Below are 13,471 nucleotides of genomic sequence, written 5' to 3' on the forward strand. Positions count from 1 at the left end.
TCATTTACCAGGAGCTCTTCCTTTGTTTCACTCAGTCTGTCAATGTCTCACTCTGGCTCTGCCCCCACCACAATGCAGGAACCAGGTCAATCAGGGAAGCTGTATATGTCAGGTGCTTCCCTAGAATGACTCATCCCCCGAGGCATCTGGTAGTAGTACTATTCAGGGCAGCCTTTTCTTCCCTAACCCAGCACTGTGTATGTTAGTGTGTGTGTGTGTGTGTGTGCGTGTGTGTGTGTAATCGTTATTGGAATCATTAACTGTGATTACAAGGAAAGACAGAAATTAGGCAACCATTTACAAGATCATCCTTCTCTTTCTTCTCTCTATGTGGAGTTTCTTGATCCTAACACCTGTTCCTGGAGTACATTGTGAGTACCTGGGAGACTGCCGGTTCGAATCCAGGCTGTGCTTTTCCTTGAACAAAATTCCCAGTTGCACCACTTAGCTGTGGAGTTCATCAAAGATTCAGTGGGGGTGCAGTTAAGTGGGAGATCAATACATAAAGATCCGTCACAAAGTAGATCGAGTGTTGCTTGTAAGAGATATGGCATTCCTTCCAAAGGCACTGATTTTCTGCTGTTTATGCATTGGGTTTGGAGGGCAAACTTAAAGATTAGCCTGGCTTAGCAGTATACCTTTAGGAGGACATATTTTCTAGACCAAGGCAGGGTTACAGTAGTGAAGTGGATTGAATAACAATTGAGGGCCATAAAAGTGAAAAGTATAATTGCAATTTTTTGCTTCCAAGATTCAGCTCTTAAACGAATTACCCACTGAGGAAAGTTTGGCGATATCTCTGTAAATCCTTTTAAGAATTTTGAAAAGCTCAGTCAGCTCTTCTGTGTTCAAAATGAAACTCTTTACATTCAGTAAATAAAATCCTTTAAATAGACATCGCTCACAAGGTTCAAATACATACATATATACACATTCGTATATATATATTTGGGGCACAACATGGACACTGCAGAAGCCCTGGGGGATGAATCAGTACTGGGATGCACTGGTCCCACGGGACTCCCCAGATTGGACTAGCATCTGCATATACAGGAAGCCAGCACACCTTTTTGGGGTTGGAGAGATTTGGTTTGGACATTTGGATCATAGTGTGGACGTTTTGTTGTGTATTTTTGTCAGTGTGTTATGTGTGTTTGTATTTTGTGTTTATGTTAATGTTTTTGGCTCTACAAGAGCTAGGGTTTGTTTTGATTTTGTTTGTGTTTCACCACAGCACTATAAATAATAAATCCCCTCCATTTGCACAATTTTCCTCCCTTGCATGTCTGTTTTCCTAGGCCCCACCTATCTAATGATCCCAGCACTGTGTTCAACCCCCACAGTGCCACAATATATATGTCCCATTCCATGGGAATGGCACAAATTGGCTTTCCCTAAAATTGAGAAACTATATATACATACTCAGCAAAAAAAGAAACGTCCCTTTTTCAGGACACTGTATTTTAAAGATAATTTTGTAAAAATCCAAATAACTTTACAGATCTTTATTGTAAAGGGTATAAACAATGTTTTCCATGCTTGTTCAATGAACCATAAACAATTAATGAACATGCACGTGTGGAATGGTCGTTAAGACACTAACAACTTACAGGAATTAAGGTCACATTTATAAAAACTTAGGACACTAAAGAGACCTTTCTACTGACTCTGAAAAACACCAAAAGAAAGATGCCCAGGGTCCCTGCTCATCTGCGTGAACGTGCCTTAGGCATGCTGCAAGGAGGCATGAGCACTGCAGATGTGGCCAGGGAAATAAATTGCAATGTCCGTACTGTGAGACGCCTAAGACAGCACTACAGGGAGACAGGAAGGACAGCTGATGTCCTCGCAGTGGCAGACCACGTGTAACAACACCTGCACAGGATCGGTACATCCGAATATCACACCTGTGGGACAGGTACAGGATGGCAACAACAACTGCCCGAGTTACATCAGGAACGCACAATCCCTCCATCAGTGCTCAGACTGTCTGCAATAGGCTGAGAAAGACTGGACTGAGGGCTTGTAGGCCTGTTGTAAGGCAGGTGAGGGCTATTTTCTATTTTGTTTTTTTTAATTGAACCAATCCAACTGTAACTGAACTTGGCGGAGCTGAAATTTTATTTTATGTAATTTTTAATACCTCATGAATGTAATTACCAAAACACAACTCACAATATAAATATATATTTTATGCAATACTATTACATATTATTATCAATATTTCCTAAATTAAATTCAAACAAAGCTTTTATGTTTAAGAAAGGTTTTGAACAGATATATTCAACTGTAAAATACGTTAGTATAGCGTAAGGTACACTTATAAATTTCAATTAAAGAAGTGAATTTATAGTATCACCTTATCACGAATCCTGAAATCTTGTAGAACTCAATTTCTGTAATAATTGGACGCAGACACCAATTCCAAAGATATAAATTGTCAAATGTATTCAAAAACAAAGACTAAATGTAGCACTACATTGATTATACAAAAGGGAAAAACTAATTAAAATTCAACTCTAGATCAACAAATCAAAGACAAATCACTTCCGTGACCAAATCAAAGACAATGGGATTGCATATGATAACACACACATCGTTAAACAAAAAAGGTTATAAACACATTGACTACAATACCGGTTAGTAAGACGAAGGTGAGTCTCTCATTAGTATTGTTAGTCAGACATTAAATAACTACGCAGGTTAGTATTTATCTCAGGTAACTTCTCGTTATATATATATCAGTCTCATTTACGTTTAGGTGCCGAGAAAGATCCTATCATTACTTGTTACCACAATTTCCCTTAACTGATTATTATTCAATGATTAAGGATAGGCAGGGCCACCTATAATCTAATGTCTATTAACGTGTGTCAATTTCAGACTAAGCAGTTAAACAGGAATGAGAAGATATTTCTCGGCGTTGACAGATTTTATTTCTAAAATTATCAACAAAACAGTTTAATGCAACACACATTTATATTTAAGAAAACTAAATGATATTACACATTCTAGAGTTATGAATCACAGATGAACATTTCTAATTGATTTCTCAAATGTCATGAATCACAAACTCCAAACTGTTAAACTTATCTGAACTTCGTCGCAGAGAGGCCTCTCTGTCTTCGGGCTCAGATAACAGCACACGGCACGAGGTCCGTGTGGTTTGGAACAAAGACAGTCCGGTTCGGCTTTGTCCAAGAACTTCCACTCAGTCGATACACCTGGAAGTTGGGGTTTCGCGAAACTGAGTCTTTTCCAAACAGATTTTCCACTGGTTTGAAGGCTCCAAGGTTGTGCACAAAATCTTCTTTGTAAGCAGGGTTTTTCCACCGCAGTTACTTGAAGACAAAATCTTTGAGGAAAGCAGGGCCCTGTTTGTTCCAAGGGTCAAGTTTCTTAAGACTCAATAGCTATTTAAATGACTGACACTTTCATATACAGTCGACTTGTCGTAAATTGTCCAGCTGTAAAACTCCACTGATCAGGTGGGCACAGGCGGGCAGCGCAGTCTGTAAAGTTCTTTATTTAATAAAGTCCTTTAAAAGAATTCTTCGTACGGCTCAATCTCCTTCTCCCAGTTTAACTCTTCTGTTGCCGGCAAAGACTTAGTTGGTTTCTGGTTCCGGTTCTGGCAACAGAGCTACAGGTTGAGCTGTGGTAGTGAGTTACTGGTTCAGGTGAGAGAGAGAGAGAGAGAGAGAGAGAGAGAGAGAGAGAGAGAGAGAGAGAGAGAGAGAGAGACTGTGCGCTGTTCTTTATAGTCTGTCAGATCAATAGGTGATTGGTTCTTGAGTTTTTGAGATTGGATTTCGGTTTCCACCCCCAGTGTCCTATTGGTGGGGGGCTTGATTTATGACTCGTCCACTTCAAAGAGTTTTTTATTACCTACAGTCCCCTTTCTCCAGACATCTCATAGCAGGATTCCAAACTATTTGTCCTCTTCTCGGTGCCATCCTCCCCAAAACTGTCACTTTGATATAAACCAGTTCCAAGCTGACGAGTTAAGGAAATCTGATAACTTTGGGGGGGAGAGGTCTTCATTAGATCAGTGCTTCAGCTCAGAGCTAAAATGCTCTTATCAAAATACACCCAACATAACGCTACATTAGTTAAGTGAAAAGAAAACTTTTTTTTATTTACAATAAAAATCCTTCTATTTGTTTATAACACAACAGCAACACTCCATGTCATTAAAAACATACCCTACTCTGAAACCTGCCAGCTCTTCAAAGGGAACACCTGCTGCCAACTGGCAATTACTAGTCATTTCATTTATATTAGTAAACTCACATGTAAACACCATTGTACAGACCTACACCGACAATACAAGTTGATTAAAATTTAATGAACTGTTAATAAGCTGCTGTAAATAAATAATTTTCCAACCCCTAAAGTCAAGTGGTTAACATTTTAAATCTATAACAGCATTGCAAGCATAGACCCTCCTAAAACAAATGTTGTTCTTAACCCGTTTATAAATCATTTTGCAATCCCTTAACTAAAGTGGTGCACAATTTCAGTCTGTAAGTGATTTAGAAATATAGAATATCTGAATTACAATTTGTTTAAAATCAAACTGTTAATCAACAGTGCTGCCACAGCTGTTAAACATTTATTATCCATTCCCAACCCCTAAAGTGGTGCTATTGTAATCTGTAACAATGAAAATGCAAAAGCAGTCTACAGTGTTGTTTTATTTATCAATATTAATTCAACAACATGGAGTCACTGCACAACAAAATGCTGCATGCATGCTTTACTGAAAACATTATTCTTTTAGTGCCAATCAAGATAATATCTGCTTAGATACAAATGGGAAGGGAATCATACTTTCACAATTAATTATACAACATATGCACTCTAAATAGAAACATACTAATTATCTGTAAATATACCCAGCTACATCACTTAAACGTGTTTCCTAAACAGGACATGTTTTGCAGATGTCTTTTAAACACCTGCCTAGTGTGCCTGTTTTGTGTCTATTTCCAAGCTAATAAGTCAGATGTTCAATCAAGGAATGGTTCTGTTCCTTGAAGATGCCATATTTGGTTTTTGTAATCACCCCAGGGTCTTTCTATGTGCTGAGTATGTGCACCTGTGTCTGGATGAACCAAAATGTGGGAGTGGCTTACAGAAAAAAGCTGAAAACCAAGACCTTCCACATTGTCCCTATACACTCTCCTTTCATCACTGAGTATAGCAATCCTAGGGAGAACATACCTCCTGATGATTGGCATAAGCACTCTATGAGATTGCTGATTATCTAAACAAAGACTGGGTTTTCTGGCCTTCCTAGACACACCCAGCAATCCAAACACCCAAGTCCTGCTCCCCCATGTATGTGCACATCTCATACTGCCATACTGTAAGAATGACACTTTTTAGGGTTCTTACAATGACTGCAAAATTATACCTATTTCAAATGTAGAATGCTCCATCTTACCTAAAGAGAGTTGATGACAAAAACTATTTATCTTTGTGCCTAAATATTCAGCCTGGATACCTAACCTGCATCTTTCACTAAAGTAAACACAATTAGAATTGTTTATGTATTTATGTTGTGTATTTCCACAATGATCCTATTGCAATTCCTTTGTCCTTGTTCAGACATAAATCTGAGGTTTTATGTGTAATGAAATAAGTGACAACAAGTACATAGTTGAAGACCATTGTCAGATTTTCTTTGGATAAAAAATAATAACATTATATATCTCCATAAACCTTAGGTAATAATTGTAATTGGACTTGTTTATTAATGTAACTGACCAGAATTTCCCCCACACACTGATGTTAAAATCAACACAAAACAATCTTTTTTTTTTCTTTACATAATAGTTGCAGTACCTCTAGATTACATTAGGTCAGGTGTTCTTAACCAGGATTACCATAGATTGCTGCAGTGGGTGTGAGCCTGCAAAAATGTTAAGAAACACTGCATTAGGTGAATTGAATCTTGGCAATGACAGCAATACAAACAGTTAATACATACATTAAATGATTAACTATGCAAGAGCACCCAGGAACTCCGTGACTATTTAACTATAAATTGAAGGAAAATTAATGACAAAGAAAGCATATCAAACGTTTTAGTATAAAGAAATTAAAATATGACATGGAAAACCCAAACAAGAAGTGCTCAGTAATATAAAACACTTCACACAACGACAGATCCCATGCGCAAATGACATTAAATGTGTAAACAGATGTAGATTATCACAACTATCAAGAACCAAATGAAGTGAACAGAAAGACAAACAGATGCCCAAATAAAAACTAAAAACCTCCCATTTATTACTGGTCTATATATATATATATACATACACTCTATTAGGCTACAGGAACACCAGATAATGACAAAATTGCAGGTGAAATTCAAGCATTTTCACATGAATTCCAATGCATGTTAACAGAACATTCAGAATCTTAATTCTTAATGCTTAAAATACCAAGTGCCAGGTACTGTAAATGTGCTGCATGTGACTTTTCTGAAAGGAATGTTTAATGAAAATGTTTCAAAGAATCTGAAAGGAATATATGCATTAAAAAAAAATGTAGAGGTCTATTACAAAAAGTAATGTCTACCCATTTATTTAAATGGCATATGCAGTATATGGGGATTTTAACTAATTGGGTTTAGTGAAATAAAGCTTTAGGAATAACTGAGAGATATCCATTTGGGAGCAAGAGTAATGCATGGAGGCGGATCAAGTTTCTCTCATCTGTTTTTATCTGTTCCATAATGAATGTAGAAAAGCAAAATTATTCACAGTAATTCAATCTTGTCTGTTCTCTTTTCAATGATGCTGAGAAGTTTTCAGCTATAATACGTGTTGCAGACAGTAAAAGACAAACTAAATTACAGGTTCTGGCATTCTTTTCAGAATGTTAGTGCAAGAAATTGGTCTTGAGTGCATGCTGCTCGAAATGGTCTGTACTTTAGCAAGCAAAAGCCTTTTAAAGAAATGGGATTATTATTAGCCATACTGTCAACTAATTGAACCATACCAGAGGTCAAGTGCAAAACTAACAATGATCCTTTTAAACTAGTGATTTCAACATATTTTAAATATATATATATATACTTTTAAGTCTGACCCTACCTTGTTATTATTGATTTATCACTGATCTGCACTGTCCAGTTTTATAGCAATAAAGTCTTTGTTGGCATGCTGGCTCTGATTGTGCAAGCTCCTTATTTATACCAGCATCTTTTCTGCATTATAGTAACCACTTGTCATTGAATATATATAGACTTAAATATACATATATATACATACAGGTATCCCTATAATGTTGAAGCACGCAGCTTTTCTAGAATATTTAGTGATAATGCTTATATTAATGTCATGTGATGGGCTTTTGTTTATACATACAATTGATGTCACATGAACTGCACTTCCTTTAATGTGTTGCGCTACAATGCATGAAATAAGTAGAAATCATAATGTGGGAGATTATTGCTCGAGGGTTTAGTGCTTTGTATTCTGTTGCATGGAACCCACCTTACAAAAGAAAGTGCCTTAGCTGTATGCACTCCAGAATATTAAGGAGAGGGGAGAGAAACCTTTAAGAACGGGGAGTGGGAAGGGCTGGTTGTGTACATTGGGGCTACACAAAAGTAGGGCATGTCATCTGCATTACTAATGGGGAGATCATAGCCTGTGACAGGAGGGCGATGTAAGAGCTGAACACAAGATTTCACTTACCAATCAAATTCTCCTGCAGGTGTGCCGATCTAGAGAGATTTTCAATTCAGACATGAGGGATATTTCAAAGATTAATTTACTTTCATTTCATATTATTATTGTATTTACAAAGCAAAAAATTAAATAACATTTCTATAATAAATGTATGTATCATTGTTATTGTTTTGTCAGGTACTGCATTATGGAATTTACACAGTTTTATGCTGATCTAGTTGTTGGTTTCTTAAGGGCATGCTAGGTCCAATAATAGTAACATTTTAATTGCTCTGTATAATTATATTAGTAGCAGAAGTAATAGATCTACATAAACGTATACAATGAGAGGTTTAATTATGAAATGTCCTTGTGCACCAACTGTTTGGCAGAACTTCATGATTTAGCCCCGATGAAGCTGTGAACTACTCTGCTACTATGCATTTAGCTTGATGATTGCATATATACATACTTTATTCTATTAAATTATACTTGAGTCAGTACAAAAAAAAAACAAGTGAACTGCCACCACATAACACCAACAAATGCAAGAGGCTCCAATAACAACACAGATTACAATTTTAATCAGGCCTGAACATTAGCTTAAAGTTTGCTCATCTGACCTGCATGAAAGCAAATGCACAATGGCACTTAGAGGTCACTAATTGGATTAGCTGCCCCCAGACCACTTGCATGGAAAATCGCTTCATTTAATCACCACAATTACAGGCAGTTATCAGCCAATTTAGTCCTTAATATAAAAAGGACAAAATGTTATTAGTGACACCAGGAAGTTCACCTTTTCTGATTTTAATTTAGATTTCAAAATACGTATCAAGTACTAGGTATGGTTTTTTAACTATGGTTTTGGGCTTAGTGAGAGACAGATATCTGTTTTCAACTACAAATTCAACTACAAATATTAAAGCACCAGGATACACTTACAGCTAGGTCAAGAAACTAAATCTCATTACCATGAAGCAGGGTAATGGTGTGTATTTCCTCATACTTAGAGACACAAAAACACAACTTTTCATTACAACTGTCAACACTTAAGCTCACAGGAATGACTGATGTCTTAGAACTCTTGAGAAACATATCTACTGTAGTTCTGGTAATCACGAATTGGCAACAAACTAATTATCTTTGCAAATATAGAATTCTGTAGTCAGTAGAGACCAGATTTATTAGGATAAATGAACACAGACGCAGGTTCAAAGAAATACAAAATAACACAACCAAACAACACAGAAACAATGAAATTAGTAATGCAAGTATATTCCTAATATAGGCATACTTTGGGATTTAGTGACTACAATAATGAATTAAGATGAAGGTTAATCTTAATGTTGTTAGTTTGACACAAATATCCAATTGCAATAGTGTTTTCTGTATAGAAGTTCATTAAATCAGTCACATTATCTAATGCCCAAAAAGATTGTTACTGCTCCACTTACGTTGGGATGTCCTTGGCAATAATACTAATTCTTGAATCAAAATTGGTTTGCTATCACTTTAGATAATCAAGGGTGGTGAAAGACTTTGAAGATTTCAAACTGTTAGGTCTCCATCAATCAGAGGAAACTCAATTTGAAAAATGCGATGCGATTAAAATTTTTTGTTCAAGTGATGCGTATGTTGTTTTTAACTCATTGCTTGCTGCTGGTTTATCTTCCATTCTGGATTAGGGTGATACTATGGGGGGGAGAGACACCTTCCAGACAACAAACTTTTGCTTGTTTGAGAAAGTGCCACAGGCTGGCACCGGCAGCAGTCTGTGAAATGATGGATATTTAGCAGGCTTTCTGTACAGCATCTAAGCTGTGAGCTTTAAAGACATAATGAACATCTTATTGTATTTTATTGCCTGCCAGCCATGGCCATCCTCTGGAGAGTCAGCAATCTAGAGAGAGGAAAAAAGAGTTAAAGAATTCACTACTGTACATCAATTCTTGTCTATTAAATAATCAACACAATATGCTGGTTGCTACACTACCATACCCAAATTCTAAGGCTGAAACATAATTCATTAAAAAAATATGATATCAATCCGCCAGCCACAATCTTAAAACTTACAGCCCTGTCACCATGATAATCTTGCCTACTTCGTCATTTTCTGTCACAGACAACAATTTTCAGAGTCTCTAGCCACACAAATTGCCTGAATAAACATTATTGTGCTCTGTCTGGATTCGCAAATCAGTAGCTCACAGCTAGCAAATCTGTCATTGCATGGCAATAAATACATAAATAAATAAATAAATAAATAAACAAACAAATGGGAAATGTGGGTAGTAGCATACAGTGTGTCCGTCGACATTTGGACAGTAATGATGAACTGTACACACCGCAAACAGCAACCTCGACAGTTATGCTGAAAGGGTGTACCGGACTCTGCACACATATATAAGGAGCTCAGTAATGAGCAAATTGTCTCAAGCGGGACATGCTGAATTATCTATCCTGCATGCTGCATAATGATTGGGCACCTACAGGGGTGGAAGCAGCTGCCTTTATTAACTGAAAGCGCTACTAGTCCCTCAACATACAGGTTGTCTGTGATGCTACAGGTCGGATCATCAATGTCCTGGCAAAGTACCTGGGGGGGGGCTGTGTCTGCTGCAGAGAGGGCATACAACAAGCCCCATACACATAGTATTGCAGTACAAACACAATATTGTGGATGTAGTAGTAATACATATTACCCAATACCGATAATTGTCTGTATGTATATAGGCTGTCTTAGTTTCCTTACCTCAGCAGTCTTTGTATTAGTTTGCATCAGTACGTGCCATTGTATACAATCAAGTGCTTTCCATATGTACTACATACGCATTCACTGCAAGATAATACGCTTACACAGAATTAAACATAATGCTATTAGTACATTACTACTGCTGTGTGTCCAACATTAATAAGTCTAGCGGTGCTACTGCAGTGGTGTGTATAAGAGTATATTATATGTATGTAGACAATACAGAATGCCTGTGACTGACCTGTTGTGTCCTTAAACTGCATTGACAGCATTGGTAATGGCCACCCTTGTTATGTGTTGTTCATGCGAGGGAATTCCGTGAAGATTGAATATCGGGGCCAAGATGTCCTTGACCACTCAGAGTCACTGATCCCCAGCCTAGTGATGACTGACTGATGAATGTTCATGTTCATGCATTTATTAGTTTCCAGCATATCACAGTAATCTTTTGCAATAAACTAATCACTACGAGCAGCTTTTTAAATTGGTGTTTGAAACAGTGCCCAGAATAAGACATGGCAGAATGAGAGTAGCAAGGCATCATTTTGACATTAAAGGTGAACAGTTGAAAAAGATGTGTACCATCAAGATGTGTCAGTTTCTTATATATTAAATGGAAATTGGGGATTTGTAGGAAGTTTTATCAGAATGACTCATTTGTAGGTGTTCCAGTATCTGGCTGATTTCACTCTATCTTAAGCCTTCCTGTGGAGTTTGCTGAAAGACCAACACCTTAGGGGGTCTGCTCTCTGCACTTATGAAGCCTCAAAGGCAAACTCTGATGTTGTTATTCCCTTTTGTGAGGTCTGGCATTTGCAATATATTATTTCAGTGCATAGGACAATGCTGAGAGCAGGATTTACTGGCTTATTGGACATGTTATCCTATTAAGAATAAATAATTCATTGGCAGCACAAAAACAATAACACCCTAGGGATTAATAAATTGCATGTATAAATTGAATGTAACCTGGTTGTTTTACACAATACTAATGCCGTATCAATATCATAGCTGATATTAATTGGCCTCTACTAATGAATGATTGTGTTATTAAGACAAGGTCAGTTGCTATCATTTATAAACACCTTGTAAATTAATGATTACTGTTAGTAACTTAGTTATTATACATTGATAATACATTGCTGATTGTGTAAACAAAAAAATGGTCATCAAAGAAACCAAAGTACTATTTACAGTATTGACAACATATTATTCATATTGCATATAGTAGAACCATACTATAGCTTATTGTCAAATCTAAACTAAGAGAAAATATGCTCCTTCAAAGAAAATCTTACACACAATGTCAAGTAATTCTTAAACAAACAAGATTTAAAAGCTCTGAGAACACTGATTACTGATAATAAAGATGCTGTTCTGAATGTGAAATATGCATTTATAGGCTAGATGTTACCAGTTTTCACAAATATACAAAATGTCTCTATGTGCCAATTCTTATAACCACCACTGCTTTATACTACTATTAAGAGCTTATTAATTTAATCCAACTTAAAGGCCATGTGAAAATGACTGAATGTAAATCCACACATTTTGCTAGAGCAGTTGCTGCAATTGAACAGGAATAAACTGCAGTGGCAATTATTCTCTTGTGTTATCAGCACAAAAGACAAAAGGGAACATCTTTGCTTTTAAATATTGAATACTATTCTGTGTAATTACTTTTTCTCGTGCAATCATTCTTTATTTAGCTAATTCATTTACCAGTGTAAGTGGCAAACAAGAGCCAACAGCTCTGCAGAAATATGTTGATTCATTTTAAATGCACATAACATAACAGTTCAATAAACTACTCAATTATTTCAGTTTTAGATCAAGCGGGAATAACTTGCCAGATTGTATACTGTATACACTGCACATATATGTATTAATATTCAGTCCAGTTCAGATTAAATTCAGTTGCAGAGAAAACAATTTTTAAGGATCTGAAAAAAAAATAGAACTAGAGGGGTTAAAATATACCAGCAATGCCATTTGGTAAACACTGGAATGAGCAATAAATTCCATCCATATTGTTTAGGACTGGGCATTATCAGACAAAGCTTAGGCTCTGTATACACTATGCATTTAAACCATATTAGTTGGCTTTTAACTGACCTAAAATGGATAATTCATAATTCATGATTATGTCAGTTTGTCCAAACACTTTTGAGCCCCTAAAATTGGGGGGACCACATATAAAAATGGGTGTAATTCCTACACCATTCACCCAATTTGGATGTAACTACCTCAAATTAAAGATGAAAGTCTACACTTAAAGAACATCTTGATAGTTTCCTTTCAGATCCACTGTGGTGTTGTACAGAGCCAAAATGATGACAATTGTGTCAATGTCCAAATATTAATGGACCTAACTGTACAATCATTCTGCTGTGTGGGTGCTTTGAGCTGGATTAATGAGATCGTATTCAAGTACAGTCCACAAGATTGGTTATGTAGTGCAGACAGGGCCTACATTTAATGAAAAGAGAAAGTGAGCTCACTATGTTGAATTTAAATAGGGCCTACACCAATTATAGAGAAACCATCATATCTATTAATAGAATCCCTGTTATTTATCTTCATTCAGTGTCTTCCTAAGATAATTCAATTTCTCCAGTTAAGATTTGAAATCAAATTATGTTGTTTAGCATTAGTGTTTTCTTAATGCTATGCAACTCAGGCACTACTAAAAGTAGGAATGGCTTTCCATTAATTTTGGTGAACACTCATCAAAAGAATCTGAATATATTTCTCACTAACTTTTTTGTGAAAGATGACACATGTAACTTACTAGAACTCTCTCACCCTTTTTTAAGGCATCACAACTTATAATATACAATATTTACCAGGATATAATATTTCTGAAAGGCATCATTAAACTCTTTATTCAATTACATATGATTACAGTTGGGGATGTGCAAAAGGTTTTATTTGGAATGTGGGAATATAATAGTCAGAAAAACTGCTTTAACTGCTTTAACTAGTTAACAGTACTGTAAGTTAACTGTAAAAGAAAAGAACAACACAATTT

The sequence above is a fragment of the Amia ocellicauda genome, chromosome 13, assembly GCF_036373705.1.
Source record: "Amia ocellicauda isolate fAmiCal2 chromosome 13, fAmiCal2.hap1, whole genome shotgun sequence".
NCBI classification, from domain to species: domain Eukaryota; kingdom Metazoa; phylum Chordata; class Actinopteri; order Amiiformes; family Amiidae; genus Amia; species Amia ocellicauda.